General features: G+C 40.6%; 1 long non-coding RNA gene across 1 annotated transcript in view; it reads right to left on the bottom strand.

Moving 5' to 3' along the window:
- Positions 1 to 23617, bottom strand: part of LOC121676561 — a 124729-nt gene that overhangs the window by 22779 nt on the left and 78333 nt on the right. Inside the window, exons 7-9 of the long non-coding RNA XR_006020506.1 lie at positions 10162 to 10258; positions 8708 to 9442; positions 7730 to 7828 (exon numbers count right to left, since the gene is read on the bottom strand). This is a non-coding gene — a long non-coding RNA (uncharacterized LOC121676561). The remainder of the gene's footprint in view (positions 1 to 7729; positions 7829 to 8707; positions 9443 to 10161; positions 10259 to 23617) is intronic.

Genomic DNA, 23617 nt, shown 5'->3' with positions numbered 1-23617 from the left:
TGCTTCTTTCTTTCTGACATGGTTCTTTGTCTCCAAGTAGTCATGATGTGCAGATACCACTGCAGCAGAGTAAAGAAATACATCCCAGAGTATCGTTTCATAAAGGCAATAGAGCTGCTAATGGCTGCTGTAGCAAAGGCACTTACAAACCTTTGAATGCTGTGCTGGTAAGGAAGGCACAGAGCTAATGCAGAGATGTCGGCTGAGATACAGACAGTACTGGTTGGCAAAAACAGGACTGCAAGAGTCACAAAAATAGCAACATTTATAACCTGATCACGACATGTTCATTGATATACTGTCAACTGGGATAATCTAAAGACAATCAGAAGTTATTTTCTTTATCTATATTTATATATTCTATATCTATAAAATAGCAGCAAACAGGCTTAACAGAATTTTTCTAAGATGTAGTATTTCACTACTTCTTGGAAGGAAAGCCATGCAGATAGCTGTCTCATTGAGCAGCTGATGAATGTTTCAAAATATAAATGTTGGTGTTTTTTCCCAGTTAAACAAAGATGTACCATTTCCACATTTTTGGATGAATAACAATAGTCTATATCACAGTGGGTTTACTCTTTCAATGTATGAAAAGAAATCTGAGGACTGTCAACTGAAAAATGACAAACAACATCCCATTCCTCTCCCCAGCAGCTTTCCATGACTCTGACAGCAGAACAGAAACCAAACCCTGAAATCAAGCTCAGAACCATGGCAGGCCTGGTCCCAAAGCATCCTAGGAAGACTGGAGAGAGCTTCCACCGATGCTGCAGCTAAGCCTAGGGACAACATTTGGCAGAAAGGGTCTCTCAGCAGCACCCAACAAAGGAAGGCATGGCCATGGATGGTGCACTGTGCAGTGAAGCAGAAGGATGGGCTCCCCCACCAACCAGCATGTTGTACCCTAAGGGGAAGAGCCCCAACCCCCCCACCAGTTCCCTGAGTGGCTCCTGTGCCCTCAGCACTGCTTTTCCCAGCTCCAATCCTGCCACACTACTTGCTGGTGCAGGAAATCAGGATTTCTTGACACTGGTCTAATTCTGGAAGAGAAACCAGCCAGGCAGAACTGATGGGGCCCAAAGATAGCTTAACATCAGCTCTTGCAGAATGCTCTCCTCTGCTACAAAGCATTGCAGCCAAGGCATAACCCAAAATCCAAGCCAGGACGTTTGAACAGGGCAGTAACAACAAAGCCATTTTTTTCTGCTCCCAGCTGTCTGTTGAGCGTTGTTTTGTGCTATGACCCCATCACTATTTGGTACAGATTGCCCATCCCTGTGGTCAGTATTCCCTGCTGTGGTCCCCAGGACCAGGGCAAGCTGGCGCTGCCAGCAGCCTGTGCCTGACTCTACAGGGCTTTCCTGGGCCCCAGGTGATCCCATGTAGTGTCTTGGGAGTACATCCAAAGGCGAGAAAAAGAAATCCTTCTGCCCAACAATTTTTAAACCCAGTATGGGACACACCAGACTGACCTTAACTTTGAGTGAGATGTTTATTTCCATTCTGGTGAGCTTTATCCTAAAAAACAACTCTGAATTTGCCCTAACTCAGGTTTACTTGGGTTAGAAGTTACAGATGACAGCTGGGCAGGCTTCAGCAAAATGATGTGTTTGTTCATTCTCATAGAGTTTTGGTTAATTAGGCAATGAAAGATGTAGTTTAGAATCAGGATAATAGGAATAGCTGTATCACAGTAAATTAGTGGGATACTTCAGGGACATTAATGGAATCAGATGCCAATATCTGTGTTGGTTTAGGAAAGCTCTGTGTTTTGCCTCCAAAAATATTCTTTGCCAATAGCAGTAAAGTTCATGTTGTCAGTTCCATAAGATAGCATTTATTTTCTACATATATATATTTCTACTAATATCCCCATACTATTGAGCAGCTGTGAATCCTTCCATACTCCAGGCATTTGTGTGTCCTACTCTATAAAAACAATGTTGATTTGGGAGGCAGTGACCATTAAATGTAGAATTAAACTCTGCTGTGGGATATTTCTCTCCTGACTACATGACTATAAAAGTAAGCTTTCAGGAAATTTGGAAGCACATTGTCTCTGAGGCAAGAAAAATCTTTTGTGGAACACAGGATTTTTGAAAATTACATATAAACATATAAATGTATAAATGGCTACTCTTTGACTGTATTTTTGAGCTGGGCTTGCCTGTGGAGACCCTTCCATGAAAGGATACTCAATAGAGCTCTGATCTTGATAGCAACTGTCAAATACCTGGGAAATGCAAAGTGTCTCCTGGAAGGCCGAATGCAGTGAGGAGAAGGAGCTCACGTGGAAGCTGCATTATCACAATTTTTAAGCTGCAGTCTCACTGCTCTGACAATGCACATAATTTTAATCTGTGAACACAGTACCATGAGACCTCTTATCAATATGTTCACTATGCAAGTGGAAGCTTAGAAAACTTCAAAGCAAGTTGATAAATTTCCATAAAAGTGTTGCCAGCCCATAATCAGATGGCTAGGAATTCCCAGTTGCACCAAAGATAAAAACTGATGATATTAATTTGTCCTTGTTTGAACCAAGCACTCATACTGAAATCAGCAGTACTCATGTGTACTAATATCAGTCCTTTGCCTGCAAAAGCTATTTTTCTGCCAGTCCACAGATTTAGGGATTTTCTTCATTTCTCTTTCAAAGAGTGAAAATTAAAAGAGAACATAAAACAAAAACTCAAAGGACTCCATTCCATTTAGATTGAAGTTGTTTTTATTTGGCAAGCCAAAACCTGCCTTTGGCCTTTATCTGATTTTCTCAAAGTCATAGTCTACTGCTTCCTTTTCTAAAATTCAAAGGCAGTACCTACTGGTGAAATACCACACTCTTACTCAGTTGCTTCCAAAGCAACTCTGCAAAATATACTCTGCAATTTTTCCAAATCTGGAAACTGAACATTTGTTTTATGACTTGTTCCCACCAGGAAGAATCCAAATCAAAACCTTCCTCCCACCTCAATTTTGTGTTTTTTCCTTTTCCATGACAAGTGTGGGCAGCTGCAAGCCTGAGAACATGGACATTTCATGTAACTGTGTTTTTTTAAGCTGGAAAGGCTTACACCATAGGAGAGCTAATTAAAGTTACTTTGTAGTGAAAAAGAATGTCACAGAAACACCCAATTTAACTGAGAAGATAGAGAAACATAAAGACAAAGCCAAAGTCTTTTTCTAAACTTCCTTTAAAGAAAAATAGGATTCAGACATTTTCTGCAGTTTTATCTAGCTCCCTTTTGCCCCCCACCCCCTGTCCCTGAATTATTAAATTAAAGGCCAGAAAGCCTCTCTTTGCCAGATTTGCTTATCTTAGTTGATTTACGTAGTTACCATCTGGGGTTTTTTCTTTGTTTGGGGTTTTTTTTCTGGATAGAAATGCATTTCAGAAAGCCTTTCACCTTGACAAGAGGGCACCCCGGAATGAAGGATCCATCTTCATTCCCAGCAGGTTGCTGCCGATTGTTCCCTGGTAGAAGTGCATGTCCTTCTCTCAGCCCCCACACCCAGGTGGGCAGAGCAGGAGCACCATGCCAGTCAGGACTCAAGGAGTGATATGGGAATAGCAGCACTGCACAGCACATGCCCTGCATCACTCAGGCACAGCATGGAAATAATTTGGCCTGGCACAGGACTGTGCAGGTGAAATCGCCGCTCCTTCTGCCTCAACCTGGACATGAACGTAACACCACAACGTCAGACAGCTGCTACAGCAGACCCTGCAGTTCCAATAAGCTTCATGTAGTGATTTAATTTTTACAGTTGTTTACTTAGAGGCTTCACTTTTAATAATTCTGAGAGAAGGATGAAAGCAAAGCAGTGGAGCCTCCAGCATTTTCTGCAGCCTCTTTTCTGTACTGGCACAAAGAGGAAGAAGGCATTTCTACAAAGTCCTGATTCAAGTATAAAAATAAAATTTACATTTATCATATTTGAAGGCAGCCAAGGAAAACTGACCTCATGGTATGAGCTCTAAGAAAGCTCAGGAGGGAGAAATTAAAATGATTAGTAGTAATTACCACCAAAATTATAGTACTGAATAGGACAGTGCCTAATAATGAGAGGTCGCAATTACTAATGCACCCTTCTGTATGCTCATTTGTCTTCTCAGTATTGTAGTCATTTGTGTTGTCCTTTTGCACAGCAGGATGCCCAGTGCCACACTCCTTTCTCTTCTATAAGAAGTTCACAGTAAACAAGGATTCAACTGGTTCAGAGCACCAGTTTGTACCCTCAGAGGGCTTGGAATAATATGGGCTTTACTTTCAGTCTCTTTGTAAAGAAACTTTACTGCATCTGAGCTTTATTGTCTTTCACTTTATATGTTACAAGGAAATGCAGCTAAAAGGTGAGAAAAGCTGCATTAATTTGTATTTTCACCAAAATAAATGGAACCAGAATCTAACTTTCCATTCTTCTTAAGGCACATAGGTTTTGTGCACATTGGGAAGGTTTATCAGTGGATTTTACTGATGGAGCTAATTCATAGAATGGTTTGGGTTGGAAGGGACCTTAAAGACCTAGTTGGACCTAGTTCTAACACCTCACCTCAGGCATGGACATCTTCCACTAGACCAGGTTGCTCCAAGCTCTATCCAACCTGGCCTTGAACGCTTCCAGGGATGAGGCATCTACCCCCTCTCTGGGAAACCTGTTCCAAGACCTCACCACTCTTATTGTCAAAAATTTCTTCCCTCTATCTAATCTAAATCTGATCTCTGCCAACCTAAAGGTATCACCCCTTATCCTATCACTACATGCCCTTGTAAAACGTCCCTCTCTTTTTTGTGGACCCCTTATTCAAGTTACTGATGGAGCCAATATAGCTAGGACAAAACTAAACCCTTTTAGTGACATCACAGTATAAAAATGTTTGTACAACAGTACTATCCACACAAGAATTTTTATCAAACTAGCTGTCCTGATAATTTAATGCACTCATTTTTGGGACTTACAACTTGAAAATCAGGATTGCCTAGAGAGGTCACCTACACCATGTGCCTACTCTGATACGTTTTTACAGATTCATGGTAATTCTGCAATTTGTTATATTGGTCCAACAGCAAATCAGCACAAAGGCATTTTGTTACTTAAAACTTCTTAATCAAAAAAAAAGGCATTTTGGGTCAACCCTTGTCTGCTTAATCAATATGTTTTCTTTGAGCACAAATATGAAAGCAAACTTCAAAAAGTAACATTAAAATGATAAATTACATTATTCTATTCCAGAAAATTCATAACACATTATAGCAACTCTATTTAAGCCATTTTTCACAGCCTGATCTCGTTCAAATCAATACTGTCTTGAAGGACATTTTGATTTCAACATCACAGCATTTTCCAAAGGACAAGTATTAAAAAAATGTTGCCATAGTTAAAAGTGGACATAGCATTAAAAAAAACCATAATGAGCACAGTGCATTATGTTGTTTATAATCTAGAGACAACGACATAATTTTTAAAAAATTTTGGAGTCCAAGACAAGTTATTCCTAGGAATTGCTATCTGATATAGTGTAGAAAAACAACTAACTTTTTTCCTTTCCTCTTATAGATCTGTAAGTGCCAGTTCAATCACCTCCCTTCTGGAGACTGCAGCCTTCATCAGAAGGCTGGCAAAGCAGGCTGTCAGAACACTCTTAATTTACTTCAGGAAAAATCAATTAAGATAGCTTAAGTGACTTTAACTGGGAAATTGCTGGGGACAGTAATCACCACTGCAGACAGTGATGAGTACACAAGAATGGCAACTTCTTCCATCAACATATTTGTACCAAAGCGGGCATGTCTCCATTGCTTCAACATCTGAGCCAAAGCCCACTCAAGTCAACACGATTTCCAGAATTAAAAAAGTAGAATTAACAATCAAACCATATTCAATATTTGGCTAGGAAACAATGCTTCTCAAAGTTTTCCTTTGTCATGCTTTTATACATACATATATATATATAAAAATACACATATATACATATATAGTTGCCCAGGCACTCTTGTGCTTGAGTAAACTACTAGATTGGAAGAGAATGTCTTGATAAAGTCAATATTGCGTGTCTGAATCAGTACTACAGAAAACAACAAATGTCATTCTTCTGCTTCTGCCACTTCAGCACCACTTCAAAGGTCACTTATTCCTTGAGAAGCTGCCATAAATAGCCTGCATCTCATACAGAAATGTTCTGCCAAAATATTAACTCACAGTTGCCTTATATTTTCACCTTCAGTCATCAATACTTTTTGACAATCCTTTGCTAGAACATGCTTTCCATCTTAACACCTTTTTAATTCCATGGCTACATCTTTCCCCATACTCCCACAGTAATTGCAGGACTCCCACTAGCATTTCACTGACACAGAGAAGTGGAAAACACTCTTCCCAGATGGGAAACTCTCTTTGTAGTGATGTAGCTCCTGTTGACAGAGCTGTGCTTCTGACTATTCCTCCCCAAAAGTTAAACTACACCAGCAAAGCCTTTTTTTTTTTTGTTAGTTTAAAATGAGTCCACATTAGCGCTACTGACAGTATTAAAATAGTGGGAGGAAAAAAATTTACATCCACACCCAGTAGTCAATAGGAACAGAGGATTCCCCTGTGAGACATGGCCTCAGTTAAGCAGCAGCTTTGACTCTGTTTTTCTCACGCAGGCAGCCTTGAAGAGAAACACAAAAAGTGTCTCCTGTGAGCAGTACTACAAATAGGGCACCTTGTAGCATCATTTGCTACATGCAACAGCCTCTGCACATGAGGAAATGAATAATCTCAGGAGAGGCAAGACTGGTGCTTTTGCACATATACCAGCTGAACTACACATCTCAACAAGAAGTGCCCATACATGCAAGAACCAGAGAGAGAGAAAGCAGGAGGGAGAAGATATAATCTCCTCAAGCCTCACTGCAGTCAGGCAGTGAGTACTGCAGATGTTGCAGCACTGGAATCCTGCTAGATTTTCCCCAGCTGCAGAAACCTCCCTCATCTGCTGCCTGGTGGAACTACTATACAAACAGAAGGGCTGTCTTCTGCACATCACTGGTCTCTGACCTCCGTGGGTAAAGATGACTTTACCATAGCCAGCACAAGCTTCCAAAGATTATGGAGGATGTTTTCAGAAAAAAAAAATCCTAACAAACACTGGAAAACATTACTGGGCAGCATAGTAAACATTGAGCCGGAAAAAGTGAAGGGCTTTGCTTCAGGAAAAATACTGTGAGTAAAAGAAAAGTCAGAAGAAAGCAGCCATTCAGAAAGTGTATTATTAGGTGCAGACATATCTTCAGAATACAATGAAGCAAGAACATAGGTCCATATCCTGCCCCTTACTAGAGCAAACACAAACCTTGTTGGTTCAGAAATATAAAGGCCTAGAAAAAATTAGATCTCACTGGATGAACCAGGTATATAATAATTACACTCAAAAAAAGCATTAAAGCTGCTTCTTTGAAACATTTCATCCAGTCTTTTCACGCTTGCAAAAATTCCCAGCACTAGAAATAATCTAGGCAATAAAATTTGAGATACAAACCCTAAAAAGTATGCTACCCAAGGGATGAATACTGTAATTATCTAAAACCTGTTATGGTATTTAATAATGTGTGGCCTAGCTGGAATCAATAGGACTAACTCAGCAGGCAGACAGCAAAACCTGTACTTTAATTTCTTTTCTTACTAAAATTAAAAGGCTCGCTTTCTGTAGGATTTTCAAGGTCCTTGTAATCTTCAGACTTACCCTTGAATTTTTCATTTTCTTCTGCTACTGAGCAAAGTCTTGTTTTCAAATTGGCAGCTTTGTACATTGCCTCAATGAATGATTGCAGCAACTTAAAGTCTGAAATGAAAACAGCAGCCATTTAGGGGCAAAGCGAAATACAAGTAACAAGTAAATGTATCATGTAATTTCCACTGTCATACAGCTCCTCCCCTACTAAAGGCCCTTTACCACACTCTTTGTCTCACAATTAATGATGTATTTTCTTCTTGTTCTTCCTCCTTCCAAGAATGCTGCTAAGGTTCAAGGCGCTTGTGGGGACAACAACATCACAGTGGAAATATTTGCGCTAATTTCTCAAAATGATCAAGCTCACATTAAAGATATCTTCAAATGCATCAATTCAGCATATATTTCCATTGTTTTCTATTTCCCCTGTTGAAGCTGGTTAAGCTGCTGGAAAAATTAGTTGAACAAGTGGAAAAAGTTGAAAGCATTTCGTTATAGCTCCTCCCTGTATTCAGCTTTGGTATCTGAGTTTTTCTGACTCAGTTTTGCTGAATGAATGGCTAACTTGAAACTTTTCAGCCAGTGATTAGTCACAAGTAAGACTTTGATACAGTTGAGTCAGCTCTCACTCACCAAAAGATTCAGAAAGTTCTGAACATTGACATCTTTTGTTCAGATTAGTCTCAATATCCCTGATCTAGGCAGCTAAGTCCTCTGTGCAATGTGGTAAGCACTTTGGACTGCCATCTACAGCTCTATTGCAGATGTAAGCCAGAAGAAAAAAAAGTCTTAAATCTCACCTCAAGGTGCTTCTGAGAGACACAGCATCACAGACCTTTTACTAATTTAGCTATTTTTCTGTTGCTTGTCATAGACAAGGGTGGGAACACTGTGCTACTCCCACATACATACCAGACAAAAAATGGCCATAACTGATGACCCTAGCTATGTGGTGAAGGAATATTGAAGACTTATGCTCCAATTTCCTACCTCAAAATTTTTCACTTGTTGCATAAAGAAGCCTTGGAGAAGGAAGCAAGCCCACGTCTCCCTTTACCCAAGCAAATGCAGGTCTTATCAGGCAAGAGAATCCCATCAAGGCTTGCTTTCTTTCTGGTTCAACAACTGTTGAATTACTCCTTGAGATGTGGGGATGGTGCCAGTGCTGCAGAGTTTCCCATAGATCTAATCCTCTCGAGGTGGTAGGAGCTGGAGTCCGAGGAGGAGACCATCAAGACCCTGCAGACATCGCTGACATTTCCCCAACTCACATAAGTGCTTCTGAGAACCCAGCACAAGGCCCTGAAAATAGACTCACAGATCATTAGGGAGCCAGCAAAGTGCCTGGATTGATTGTACATGGATTGATGTTTTCTGAGAACTGCTGCAAAGGAAGCAGGTGGTTGCATCTGCCAGCTGCAGTTTTTCCAGATTCTGCTTTGAAGCCAGGATGAATGTTGTTCCAATAATCAAGTATGCAGGCTGCAGAATATATGACTAGGATGGGTCCTAACTGGAAATGATGGGCTGCATTGCTTTTGCAGGTGGTGGGTCCAATGTCAGCTGGGCTTATAGACAACCTCATCTCTTGCAGGCTCCTCTGAAGTGCAATGCAGTTAATATTGCAAATAAACTGGGATTCTGGTCGCACAGCAAGAGGAATGTGTCCAACTGGCAGAGAGAATAAATACTTCTCCAAACAGGCAGTAATCAGTTAACATTACTCTAAAACAAACATTGAGAAAGCACAGCACTTTAGCAATTAAAGGTCCAAATTTGCAAAATTAATTAGTGTTTCCCACAGCATAGCACTCTACTTATGAACAGCTCTATTGTAAATGTATGATGCTCTAATATGAAAAGAGAGCATTCTTATGTTAATTATCTAATTAACTAATCTGGGCACAATTAGCAGCTGAAACAGCACAGCGTTACACTCTCTTCCTTCTTTCCTTCCGGATTCAAGATTGCCTTTAAATACGTACTTTGGAGTGGCAGGGGACCCTGGTGATAGAGCTTGCTACCACGCTAAGCAGACCTTGGTGCCAGCAGAAGTTCCAGTGAGTGGGCACTGAAACAGGAGAGGCAGTGATATCTTTGGCACGTAATTTAGGAGGGGTAAAGTCAGCTATTTAATCTCACCCCTAAAGCTAGCCAGCCCTCCAGGGAATCCATCCTTGTTGCTTCACAGAAAGTCAGCATGAAATGCTCAAGAACACAGTTGTCTGTTCTTCTGTCCCTTTGGAAACCCAACACCACTTCACCAGACCCCCCTGAGAGCAGTATTTTCCAAAGGATGGATCAGTCGCTATTTTAGAGCTCTGAAAATAGAGAGTCTCTTTCATTTCTACTTTGCTGCCAGAGTAGCTATTGACTTCACTAAAGTTTACTGTAGCATGAAGAGAATTAGTGAACTGCGTACAGATCTCTGACAAGAAACCTACCAGGGAGAAGAACATTTGCTGAAAGAGTCTAAATCCGCCTCAGAGGATGGCTTAGACAATGTCTCAAAGTCCTGACTCAGATTCCGTCACAATGATCCTAAACCAGGGATAGAAACAACGCAAACATATTCATTTCAATATTTTCACATTTGTACATTTCTACATCTGCATCAGATGGCCTTTCTTATGCAGGAATTTGGGTTTGTGTTCAGTAATTAAAAAGGGCAGGAAAAGGTAACATAAGCTGAGACTAACAAGTTCTATACTGAATTGTGCAAGTTCTATACTGAAATGTTGATCAACTTAAAATATTTTTACTTTATCTTTCTTTGGGATGTTTTTCTTTTAGAACTCTGTTCATCTGCTAATTTAGGATATTCCATTAAAAAACGTTTGGGTAGGTCTACTTTAATGCTCTGCCTCTCCCATTCATTCAATGCTCTCTGACAAGGACAGGAGTAGTAGTCACACACCTTTGCCTATGCAGTGCAAGGCTGGTTTTGAGACAGTACTGATCCACTATGCATTATAGAATTACAAAATAATTTACATTGGAAAGAACTAGAGTAGTTAATCTAATCCAATACCAGCAAGATCTGCTGCACTAAATCAGCTTACTCTGGACTTGTCCCCTTGAGTTCTGAGCATCTCCAAGGATGGAGACTCCAGCATCTCTCCAGCCAATCTGCTCCACCTTTTCCTGCTCTTCCAGTGAAAAAAATTTCCTAATAGCTAACTGGAATTTCCTGTCCTCCAAGCTGTGTCTTTTGCCTTTTGCCCTTTCATTGTGAATCTCTCATAAGAATCTGGATTCATCTTCCCTACAGCTTCCCAATAGGTCGCTGCAGGCAGCCAGGAGACCTCCCTTCAGCTGTTCTTTCTCCAGGTTAAATAAACCAGCTGCCTCAGCTTCTCCTTCTACATCGCTTGCTCCAGCCCCTCACCAACCTGGTGACCCCTCCCTTGGACTCACTCTGGGTGGTTGATACCTTTCTTGTGCTGAGAAAGACTGAACTGGACTCTGTGCTCCCACTGCCCTCTGCCCAGTGCCACGTCATGGGGAATGATCAGTCCTGCTGGCTGCTGGCTGCTGACTGCACTTCTGCACAGGCAGCTTCACAGAGATGGTCTGGGTTTGGAAAGCTGCAGCACTTTGGTGGACAGGTTCTGAGAAACCTGATCTAACACTGAGGTTGGCCTGGCCTTCACAAAGCAGGGGTGTAGTAGGCCAACTCCAGATGTCCTTCCTGCATAAGCTCTTATGCAGGTCTGTGCATCTCCTCGGTGGGCTGCAGTCACTGGCACCCCCTCCAGCACAGGACCCAGTCCCTGTACACAAAAGCCCAAAAAGTAGATCTACATGGACCAGAAAAGACTTTACCTGAAGTCTGAGAACTCTAGACTTATCCCTGCTTCATCTCAGCATTGTTCACAGCATACTCCAAGGGAATAAATGTCACAGGGAGAAAGTGAATCCTCTCAGCAGTAGCATTGCACTGATGAAACTCCTAACACAAGCAGCCAAAAGCTGCCTTGCACGCCCTTGGCTCCAAGAAGAGGCACTTGCATTTGTCCATACTCTGAGGAGTCATAACCAGAGCCTGAGACTGACAGCAGCCCATGTGCAATGCAGGGGGAGGGGAAAAAGGCTAAACAAGAAAAGAAAATAAAAGAGAGAGGAGACTATTCCCAGACACCATGACTAGGTCATGTATCCTCTGGCATGTATTGTGTAAGTCAGCTCTTACTTAAAACTCTCTCTTAGCTCTTATGTTAACTTGTTCATAGAGGGTAATCTTGTGAATGATGTGCTTCTGGCATGGCAGCTAACCTAGGAAAGAACTTGCCACATTATGTTTCCTTATGGAAGGAAAGGGGACGGATTCTTCCAGGACCTTAAAATATAGTGCTGGGTACCTATTAATAGCTTTTGTCAAAGTGAATCATCATCCTTGTCTCTTAAACAATGACTCATGAATTAGCCACACAAATAATTGCATCTATTGACCTCTACAAGCAGAAATAAAAAAAACCAAAACCAAAACTACATAAGCTACATAAATTTCCATCATATCAAGAATTAACCCTAACTGACTAACAGGATGACAAAAAGAACTGCCTGCCTTTGCTGTGGGATAAATCAGCAGACTTAATATATGTTACCAAATGCCACCACATTTCCATGTGTTTTATTTGAGCCTTGCTTGATTTGTATAAACCCATAAGAACCCTTCTGATACTCTCCAGCTGCCTCAGAAGGTACCATGCCATGCTCTTTACTACACTATTTCTAAAGCATGTATTTGGGGTAAAAGAGCCTTTTCTTATAAGCTGCAATGAGGCTAGACACTTAGCAGTTCTCCAGTCAAAGTTAAAACCTCAAATCCCAACTCTTTCACAACACACCAGGGCTCCAGTGTTCATGGTGGCCTCCAAACAATAAAAGAATAATTGTCCTACCTACTCATAAGAAATTACTGTACCAAGAATGCCAGTGAATGCTTTATAACATGCCTTCATTGCAAGAAAATTTTCTCCTCTTTTGATGAACAGACAGCCCTGGTGCTTAAGGAGCACAGCCCCCAAACTTCCATCATATCTACATAATTTGCCAAATCAAGATTTCAAGCTAGAGGCATGTATGACCTACTATGGATTTTACCACTGTATAGAGCATTTGGAGCTCCACTAAGGACACCATGGAGTCAGTAATGCATCTGTCTACAGACAGAAAGCCTGTTTTTTGTCTAGAAACAGCCATTTCAGAATTTCTTCTTTATCCACACAGTTATGGAAAATATGTAGAAAAACAGCACCCCGTGACTTACATTACAAATTGCTATTAAGCAACAATCTTTGAATTTTGCTATGTGCTTGCAAACTTTTATCATCAATCCAGAGGAAAAGTATTTATCATACATGCATAAGAGACACTCGTGACCTGCTTATGGATATCCCCGCTAGCTGGAAAAAAAGACACCATGCAGCATTAATCAAACATACAATTTTCTGGTTTATTTCTTGAGCGCAAGTCTTGACAATGTTTTTTTGGGGAAAGATCTTCATGAAAATAAGTTGTGAAAGTACTGAAATTCATCCTCTTTTGGGACCTCTAAGCAAGTGTTTCCAAATTCCATACATTAACACATCCATAGAATTTGTTACAAATATTACTAGTTTGTGCCAGAAAGTTTACAACAAAATGCTGGCTGGCTACCAAACCACTAACTCTCTAGGACTGGCTTAGGGACAATTCAGTGTGTTATTTAATGAAAGAGAGTACATGGCCTATGAAAGCCTGTAAGACTCACTTCACAACGTGGTTTGCTCACTCAGTGATCTCGCTTGCCAGCTCCCTGCTCAGCATGGAACCCCACCCAGGCCAGCTATGCTGAAACCAGACTGTCACTGAGCCATTGAATCTCCTTTATGGCTCAGATGGTCTCAAATTGCATTCAGATTCTCCATTTCAAAATAAAGGCAAACGGTGTGCACAGACATCACTCTTTATATAGGATAGCGTGCTGATGCCCTGGTCTCACTCAGCAAGCAATTATAAAGACTGCATTTAGTGGTAAAGCTGAACTTCTGGTTATGCTCACTGACACTTCATTTTAGGGTTTGGGTTTTTCTCCTTTTTCTGAGAGGAAGATCAGTGCCATACTTTCCCTTTCCATACTGTCTTTTATCCCAAAATACTTCCCAGTTTAAACATACATTTACAGATTTCTTTTTTTAATATGTTTCTGAGCCATGGGAACTGTGGTGTAATGTGCAAAACATCACTGCTTTGAAACTGAAGTGGGGAAGCATTGAATATTGCCTTTACCTGGAACTACAAGGGTAATTAAAGTAACTGGAACATCAGGTTAAATAAAAACTCTCTATGACCGAGGAAGATTGTTACTGAGTCCAAATGATCAGATCCCTCTTTAAGATTGTCCACATAAAGAAGTTTATTTGTATAAAAAGATACTGGTACTTTCCACATTTAAAAAAAAAAAAAAAGTCCGCAGGTCCTTACAAGGTGCTTCTGCACTCAAAATCTATGCATGCTGATTCTTCATGCAAGTTAAGAATCGTATTTTTGCAGAATTCTGTTTCCTTGAATAAGCTAATAAGCCCTCCTGCCCATGCCCCAAGTGCTCGTCTTTGATTTAAGATTACAGCTAAGTTAGTTTCAGGATTATTTTACAGCACAGACCAAAAACTGTGTCAAGGAACCAATGAACACATAGGAGTTAGTGATAAGTTATCATGTAACCACTATAAAGAGGCTGTGCATTTTGCCTTTTCCTCCTACCTTTGTGTATTGTCTTATCTGGCTTTTCAGAGGTTTCATGGAACAATTAAAACTATCATCTTAATTTTTCAACATCTGTCACACTGCTTGTGCCAAGGACTCTACTGAATGGCAACACCTGTGAGCCTAATGAAGATTTTCTACAAATCTTAAGATTTGAAACATAAGTCAGGGATGACATGGACAGAAATGAGCAAAATAACTACCAATACCTCATTGTTACTAGCATTCAGCATGGGAACCTTCAGCAGCCAGAGGGGAGAAGATACAGCAATCCACATTCAGAGTAGTCACCTGCCTCTTTTGTCTCCCCTGTTAAGTCAAATTTACTGTTATTCTTGTAGTTTAGATACTACTGGAATAACAGTGACTTTAAAATACACATGTTCCCTGGTGCTGTTAACCACTAAATTTTTTTTTGTCTCTATTTCACTAACACTTGTACAAGAGATGAAGTCATCCATGGATTTGTGTTCTGCTTTACTAGTGTTTAAGCCGTATGTTGATATTGATATTTTGGAACCGAGACAATAAGCAAAACAGAATCTATTGCAGCTCATCTTAAAGTAAAAATTCTCAGTCCGTAACAGTGCAGGGTAATACCTCTTAGGGAAAGAGAGAACTCTTGTAAATGCTGCTCCCACCTTGTTCATCTCCATGCCTGCATGCTTCCTCCATTCTGACAGCCTTGGGAGGAGAGTGGTGTTTATTTTACATCAGGAGGAACATGGGGACTAGATAAAGTGTTGCAGTGCAGGGTGGCAGTGGCCACTGCACCAGAGCATACAGAGGACTGGTGCACAGGCCTGCAGAACACAGAGGTCGGATTCTCACCCCGTGGTTACGGTGAGTTTCCATGTTCCTAGTGGTTCTTAGTTTACGTGTTTTATTTGTTCAGAAGTTCTCCATCCAGTTTTATGTATAAGGTCATGTTTATGCGTTTTCCTTAATTGTCCATGTATTAGTTCTGGAAAGTTCTCCCTCCTTTGATGCCCCATTGGTTGGTTCATGTAACTCCCTCCCTTAAGTTATCCCTATTGGATATTCCCCTGTTGTCTCCTCCTTCTCAGTTGATCCCTATTGGTTGTTTCCCTTTGTTCCACCCCCATATAAAATACTGGGATCTGTCTCACTTCTTGGTCTTTGTTCCTGGACCCTCCACAGGCAATAAACCAGCTGAAACCTACACAGAGACCCCTCTCTCATCCCTTGCTTCTGCCAACGCTTTTGCACCATCTTTGTTTGGGGCTCTCTCCTTGCAAAGGAGCCAGCTTTCCCTGCCTATTGCAGCTGACAGCTTTCCCTGCCTGTTGCAGCCGACCCCTGCCTGCAGCAGCAGAAGCCAAGGATGTGTGCAGCTGCACGCTGTGCTGCCTCGGACGGCCCCAACAGTGTCAGATGAGAAAGGGTTGAAAGGCAGTATCTGCTTGCATGGTGATGACTATCTCTTTGGATTGATTTGATTGGTTCTCTTCCTTATCCCTGGAAATGGACAGCTGAAGTGTTGTAACCAGCTGGATTTGTGCAATCATGCCAGAACTGCAGAAAAGTTTGCTCTTTTACTTTGTGGAGTTGCCCAGGCCCATCAGCTCAGGCCAATTTTAGACCTAAATGTGAGAAGCTGGGTTGTGAGAGTGAGGAGATTTCTGCAGTTAGAAGTAGCAGGGGGATCAGGGTAGTCATGCCTGGGAGAGACACAGGTCCTAAATACAGACATCGTAAGCAAGCTTGGCTTAAGGGGTGCTGTAAACCCCCAAAGCAGGTATTTGCAGGATTCAGCAGTAAACAAGGCCAGCTTTGGTGGAGCTTGTTGTCAGGATAACTGGAGAGACAGCAAAGCATACGTGTTGGGCTCTGTGGGAGCCAAGGGACTGCAGACAGGGCCAGAACGAGAACAGCAACATGGGTGTAGAAAACCAGCAGGATGGAGTCCAAAATATTACACCAAATAAGAATGGGCTGGTGGACGTCATGTAAAATGAGGAAGATGGTAACTTTGAAAGTCACGGTGCATGTCTAGCAGTGGCAGGAGTGCTTTCATGGCACCAGCTTTCAGGGATGTTCTTTAAGCCATTTGTGCTATGCAATGGACATTCATACCCTATTCAAATATTCCTTCCCCACTGCCTTCTTAAAATCCACTGTTTTCCCTAATAGACAAGAAGAGTTTGAAAATACCTTCTGGTGTGTATCCAGCAGTCTTGTACTTTCTCCAGCTATTTCAATAATGAGGGAACAGAAATAGGGGCAGGCCTGTGACAGCTACTGCTTCAAGTGACATGGGGCACACAGGTTGTATGAGGCTGTGCCAATGACATTTTTCTTCCCACTTTCTCAGTCCTGATACCTGGTAAATCTGCATCTGAGATAAATAGCAAAAGTACTGCCATAAAAACAATTCTCTGTACCAGAGTGATATAGAAATCAGTGGAATACCCATTTTTCTTCATAATTCTTTTCATCTTTATTTCCAATCCAAAATAAATAAAATTTTAAAGATATCCTTGAAATTAATGAAGTCTTTCTTATCCAACTCAGCCTGCAAATACTTAAATTGAGATTTATGCAATTCATCATGGCTCTGCAGCCTATCATCACCCAAAGAAAACTTTCCCTTATAGGAGAGGGGAAGTTTATGTAGCTGCAGTCTTGGATTACATTGATTCAGTCCTGAGGCAATACAGATGCCAATTATATGATACACATACCATACATCTTTAAATTCTCTGTAAAACAATCCCTGAGAAATAATTGTTATTGTCATTCTAGTCAGGCACTGAAAATACAGCCAGCACACTTCCTTACCTGTTGATACAAAACTAAACTTTTGGTGTGTCTGGTAACAGCTTCATTCTTTTTGTGTATTAGTTACGGTACAGCAATCATGGATTAGTCTGTAAAAGGACTTTAATTCGTTTACTAAGAGCCTGTCAGCCTACATGCTTCCATGTCATATCGCTTGAAGTGTTAAAGTGACTTCTCATCTTCCTCCTCTTTTCTCTTTACATTAAGATTTCATTTGACCCCTCTGGGTTTTCACTAAATTATTTGTGATCAGTAAGTGCCAATTACTCTTATACAAAGAGCTAAAAAAATAAAAAAATTGAATTTCACTGTAAAGAAACAGGATTTTCTTTAAAAAATGCAAATAATTTTTATAAAGGCATAAAAATTTTTGTCCTTCAGTCTGTAGAGTCTGATCATTAGAAAACTAACCAAGGCAATTTCAGTTGGTTTGGGCTTCTTTTTATAATGTGACCAAAGAGTTTTTTCAAACCCTTCTACCCAGCACAAATTGACTTAACCAGTTCTAAAAAGTACCATTTTGCCTCACGTACTAATTGTGTAGACAAAACTATGTAATAACTCAGTTAACTCACCTTCACGTTAATGTCATCCTCGCCACTGTGGTTGCCACCAGTCTGTACCTCTGTACCCCTCCCCAAGGTGGCATCATAAGCTCTTCTAGTACACAGAGACTAACCAGTATTTCAGCTTTCCACGTGATTTAGGTCACAACAAACTTTAATTAAATAACATTTTTCATAGAACTGTCTCTAAACCTTTAAATCTTCATGTAATAATCATGATTGGTAGCCTACAAAGTACCTCCTGTTAGAAAAAAAATGGTGTTAATAGATCATTAAACCTATGTGAATGAAATTAACAGATGCATAAGGAAAAAATATTTGTACAGCCATACTCTCAATGCTCTCCAATTTTTTCTGAAGACAACAGTAAATATATCCTCATTAATGAACTCAAAAAGACTTTGAACCTTGCCAAAACATTACTCTGAAGATCTTACTTATCATCCTAACCAAAGACCTATACCAATAACTAAAAGTAAGACAACAATATTCTAATGAAAATTTCTCAGACTTCCCTTCCTTGCAACATCCCAACTTTGTTAAAGTCATCTCAGATGTAAACCTCCACAGACCAGGAACCTGGCCATGCCTGAGGAATAAATGTAGGACCTGACAACACATCTCCACCGTCACCAGCATGGATCCCACAAACACGCGGCCTAGGAATTGTATAACCATGGAACCTTCTTTCCTCATTGAAACCACCCTCGTGAAACCAAGTCATCACTGTTCCCCAGAGCAAACTCAAATGTAAAATAGTACAGGACAGTAGCATTCAGGTACCAGTAGGAGACCACTTTTTACTCCCCAAAATATTACACCATTGGTTTCTTAATCCTGTTACTCAAGAGAGAACACGGGCCTGGAAATAAAAATCCCTAGTTCTACTGGTTATTTGAAAACCATGGATTCACTAGAGCTACAAGGTTTATATCATGTTATAACTTTCCCTGGCTACCACACACTTGCTATTGCTTTTTACCATGGACAGCCCTGACTCTCTATTGCAGCCTTCAACATTTCTTCTTAGTGATTGCTGAAACAATGTCAGCCTCACCTGAAAATTACACTGACTACAAGCAGACAGACTGAGGTGTGATTTAAGCACGCTTTTATGCACATGACTACCTACAAGAGAGGCAAAGGAGACATTCATGTTAGGAAAACTTCCTGTACTATAGTTCTGAATAAAAGAATGGGCATCATATCATGAAAAAAAATGGGAACTTTGAACAAAGAAATTACTTAATTCAAAGCTTCAGGATATTAATATTCTAGGGATTTTTATTGTATTCAAAGTAACAGAACTTGTATAGTCTTTGGAAAGAAAGAACTTTTTTCAAAGGAACACCTGACTCCATAATCTCCTTTACCAGCAGAAAATATATTGCCAAGTGTTTATGCAAAAAAAGGAAGGTAACAGTAACAGAGCTGGATAAAAGGGATCATCAACATTAGCTGGCTTTCTAAAAAAAGTCCCTCCTACTGTTACACACAGGATATCTGATCTGGGAGCTACTGTAGGATAAAGCTGTAAGGTGAGTCCATGTTAGGCAACAGAAGAAATAACACAGAGTGACAAACACCAACATAGAAGGGAGCTATTCCAAAGCACTCTGTTAAAAACTGTATAAGCTCATTCACACTTCGAAGTCTAATCATTTGGTTCATTCCCTCTGTTCTATTTCAGCCAGGATATCTGTAAGATGTCTACCCATTGTTAAATTGGTAGCCTTCTCTGAGCAAAATTGATCCTTGTCATGACTACTGCTTTTCCTTTATCATTCAGGGAACAAGTAATTCTGAACTGTATTATGGTGGGCTTTCTGATTTGAATTTTATTTTCTGGTTGTCTTTGTTTTTCGTCTGCTGTCATGTCTTTTCCTGGGGATATATTTTGCCACTTGGGAAATTCTGAGAAGATAAAACGCTGTGTGATTCAAAATTCTTAACAGTCCAGAGCATGTGTGTTTGCATTTGTGGAGGTTCTGTATTTATTCTCTGTCTCCCTGGAAAATCTCCTAGCTTTTTATTTCTAGCTCATCTGTGGCACTTCATTTGTAACATGCTACAGGCTTCCAAAGACAGACACAACACAAAAAGGGAGAGGGAAAATGCTGAGTTCATCACCATAAATTATTGATGTTTCTTCTACTTAACTTACTCATCAGGATTCATTGTTAATGAGGTGTGGATTTTAGTTTTAAATTTGCCATGAAACCAGATGATCTTTAAGGTTGCTTCCAACCCAAACCATTCTGTGATTCTGTGTAGCACTGCAGGCATTCAATTTGAAGCACTGCATTAAAGAGGATTTCTCCCAGTGTGTGTCTCTGGTTCCATTTTCTGCAGTAGGTCTCTGCAACTGTGACTTGGCAGGCACTGGTGGTATTTATCCAAAGCACAGAATGCAATAGGAAACAGAAAGACAAGAGGAAGATTTTTATTATGTAACTGATAAAATACAGAAACAGATGCTGTGCAATTGCTCTGGAATTAGTTGATTTATTTAAAGGGTTAATTGACTCATTGTATTCCTATGGGGTAAACTGGAATTCAGATGAATTGCCGTGATCCAGTGTCTGGGAGCACCAGGAAATATGCCAACATAGACTACTGTTTCCATCTTCCAGTTCTCAACTAGTTTAAATTAGGGTCAGATGCTGCTGCTGTTGTTGTTCCTGATGCTCAACTCGCACTGCCTTTAGCAGAAACAGAAGCTGGCTTGTGGGCTGGGGTCAGTACTGGGATATTCTCGGTTAAACAGCCCAAGTGAAAAATGGGAGGGAGGTGTGAGTGAGCTGGTTTGGGCTTACCCCAGAGGAAGTTTCCACCAAAGCATGCTAAAAATATAAAATGGGATGAAAAATTGATTTAGGGTTTTTCCAGAGGGCTTCAGAAGTGGAACCTTCTGAACTGAAACCTGTGGCAGCTTTATCCATGGGTGTGGGAGGATCAGGCTCAAACCAGTGCAGCATCTTTTTGAAAACTCCACTTGCCCCTTTGTATGATGAGGCTCCACTGGACTGAATGCCTCTTCCATGGATCCATGTGTCACCTACATAACTCCTGATACAGATATCAGCCCCAGACTACTGGGCAGGAAAAACAGTCCAAAGAATGAGAGGTTTAAGTTCAAAATCCTAGTCCATCACTCACTACCCCAGGACCTTGGGAAACCTGCATTGTCTGACTGTGCCACAGCTCCTTATGTGTGAGTTAATATTTGCAGGTCGCTGTCTTAAAGATCTATTGCAGAAATAAATACATGATAGCTTATACAATGGGTACAAGATCAAATGAGTAGCTAAGACAGGCAGCCATGAACATCCTGGGATTCTTTTCATCCTAAATCAGGCAAACTAGCAATTAAAGTGGCCTTTTTCTGATACGCAGTAAAAAGGAGTAGGGGAAAAAAAGAAAAAAAAGAAACACTTAAAGAGCTGCTCCTAAAAATATAAAATGTATTTTAATTATGAAGGGGAATTAATTTTAGATTGACTGAGGAAAATCTCATGGGGCATTCAGCCAGCTCATCCATCTCCTATCACCAGAGAATTTCAGCTTTCCAAACAGCCCTGTAACATACCACTTCTTGGGATCTTCTCTGAATACCTAGCTTATTATCTTTTGACTCCTTCATTATCTGTCACTGACATAAAATGCAACATGTACTCCTAAGGAAATTAAACACTGAAGAAAAAAATGTATTAGGCTATCTAATCACCCTTCCTCTCCCCTTTCCAGGATTTCTCCCTACTGTATCATCTTTGCCCTTCAGCCACACACAAAACCTTGTCAGCTTTCCCACTGCTCTTTCCCTTTCTGTTCCTCCATTTCCTGCCACTTTTTTCCTTAAATTAAAAATATGTAGCAATATCTGAATTCAGCTGTCTGGGACAGTGTCAGGTGAGTGAGGACATGATGCTATTCAGACAGTTTATGGTCACTATTAGCCAAAAGGACTGAGTGCTCTTCATCTTGGTCTCCAGAAGTGTGATTAAAACTCATAGTCCAAGCTAACTCAAAAAACCCCCACATGGCTCCTTGCTGCTCCATCCCAATGCTGATGCCAGTTCTCAGGCTCAGGCTCTGTGCCTACAGCAATGGAGAATCTTTGGAGAGTGAGATGCACCCCAGGTTTTGCCACTGGCCTGGAAGATGCCTTTGAACAACTCTGTCTACTCCAGTACTTTGTCTTGTGGAAGGAGATGCCCTTCATCAGCAACCACTGCATGAAGTGCTGGGTGCTGGTAGCACTGGTAACATCCACAGCACAACACTCTCTAGTCTAATCCCAGTAACTTCATGTCTGTTAAATGCCCTTATTCACCTCAGTTTCCTCTTATTTTCTGCAGTACCTATTTTTGCATTGCTCATTTCAGTTCAGACATCTCTCTGTGTTCTAAATGATCTCAAACTCAACTGCTGCCTTCACCTGCACACCCACCTCCTGCTGTTTCACCAGCTGCTTCATGAGTAGCACTGCTCCAACAGCCAGATGAATGGGCAGAAAATTTGCTTATATTTGCTTTTGTAATACATCTGAAAGTTCACCTCTTCCAGTGGCACAATCCCACAACACTCTCCTGTGGGTGCCCCCCTCCGTCATATTGCATGGTCCCTAGGGACTTCTCCACACTGCCTGGATATTGTGTAGTGCCCTTTGACAGTGAATGTGAGAGTACTCTCCAATGGAAAGTGAATTGAAAACTGTGAATTGTGAGATTTCTTGAACAGCAGCCTGGGATACTTCAAACTATTCTTTATTAAAAGTATTTTTTAAAATATAAGCATGTTAAAAAATTCAGCAGCTGCAGGTATCAATAGCAATAAGAAAAATGAAACAAATCAAAATCATCAGCATAGTTTCTAACTGAAAGCAAAGTGTTGTTTTAAAATAGTGCTGTGGAGAGCACAGGGATTTTCCTTTGCTGAAAAAGAAGATTGGATTTTAGAACAGAAAAAACATATTAAGAAGACAAAATCTAACAAACAAAAACAAAGTAATTAGGAAAAAGTGCACCAAGAAATAGAACTTTAAATATCTTCCAAGAATTGCTACATTGACCTTCCAAAAGTTGATATAAACTAGACCCACTCCAGCTGTGGGGTAGCTATTGACTCTTGCCAGCTGAGGATCTGGAGCAGAATATGTCAGCTTTCTGATGAAATTATAATCAGAGTGAAAAAGGGCAGATTATTCAGTCCTCCTCAATAACACAAGAAATTATTCACATGGATAGTAAAAAACTGTTTCTAAAAATAGGAAAAGGTGCAAAATAGTGGGTGGGAACCTATGCATTTCTCCTTTTCCAACACAAGGGTTCTGAGGTGCCTCACAGCCCAAAAAGCAAAGCAGCACATTTTGCTCATCCCCTATACAACAAACTTGCTGCCAGTAGCTCAAGGCAGGACAGGATCCATTAGCAGAGCCACTGAGAATAAGCCTTGGGCTCTCACATCACACTGATGTGAGTAAGTTCATAAACATTTGGGATATTTGGGGATAATTTTTACAGATGTCCTCATCTTGATTAAATGCATATTTTTGTTAATATGTTAATTAATATCTATCAAATATTTAAGAACTGCAGATTTAGGGCACAGTCATGTGATTAGGCTAAAAATAATTTCCTGTGGTTTGGATGGCCTTAAGCTCTATTTGCAGGGATTTTGTTCCAAGTACAGTAACACAACTTTGATCATGCATGGCCAATCCTGAATTCCTCTACTTTTTAATTATTTTGTGTTTCTGCTCCATAGTTGTTTTCCAGTCTGC

Source organism: Corvus kubaryi, unplaced genomic scaffold (assembly GCF_017639235.1).
Source record: "Corvus kubaryi isolate FWS band 111438036 unplaced genomic scaffold, C.kubaryi_AGA036_p1.0 split1-131, whole genome shotgun sequence".
NCBI classification, from domain to species: Eukaryota; Metazoa; Chordata; class Aves; order Passeriformes; family Corvidae; genus Corvus; species Corvus kubaryi.
The sequence above is the reverse complement of the archived record's forward strand: the minus strand, read 5'-3'. Positions and strand labels throughout refer to the sequence as shown.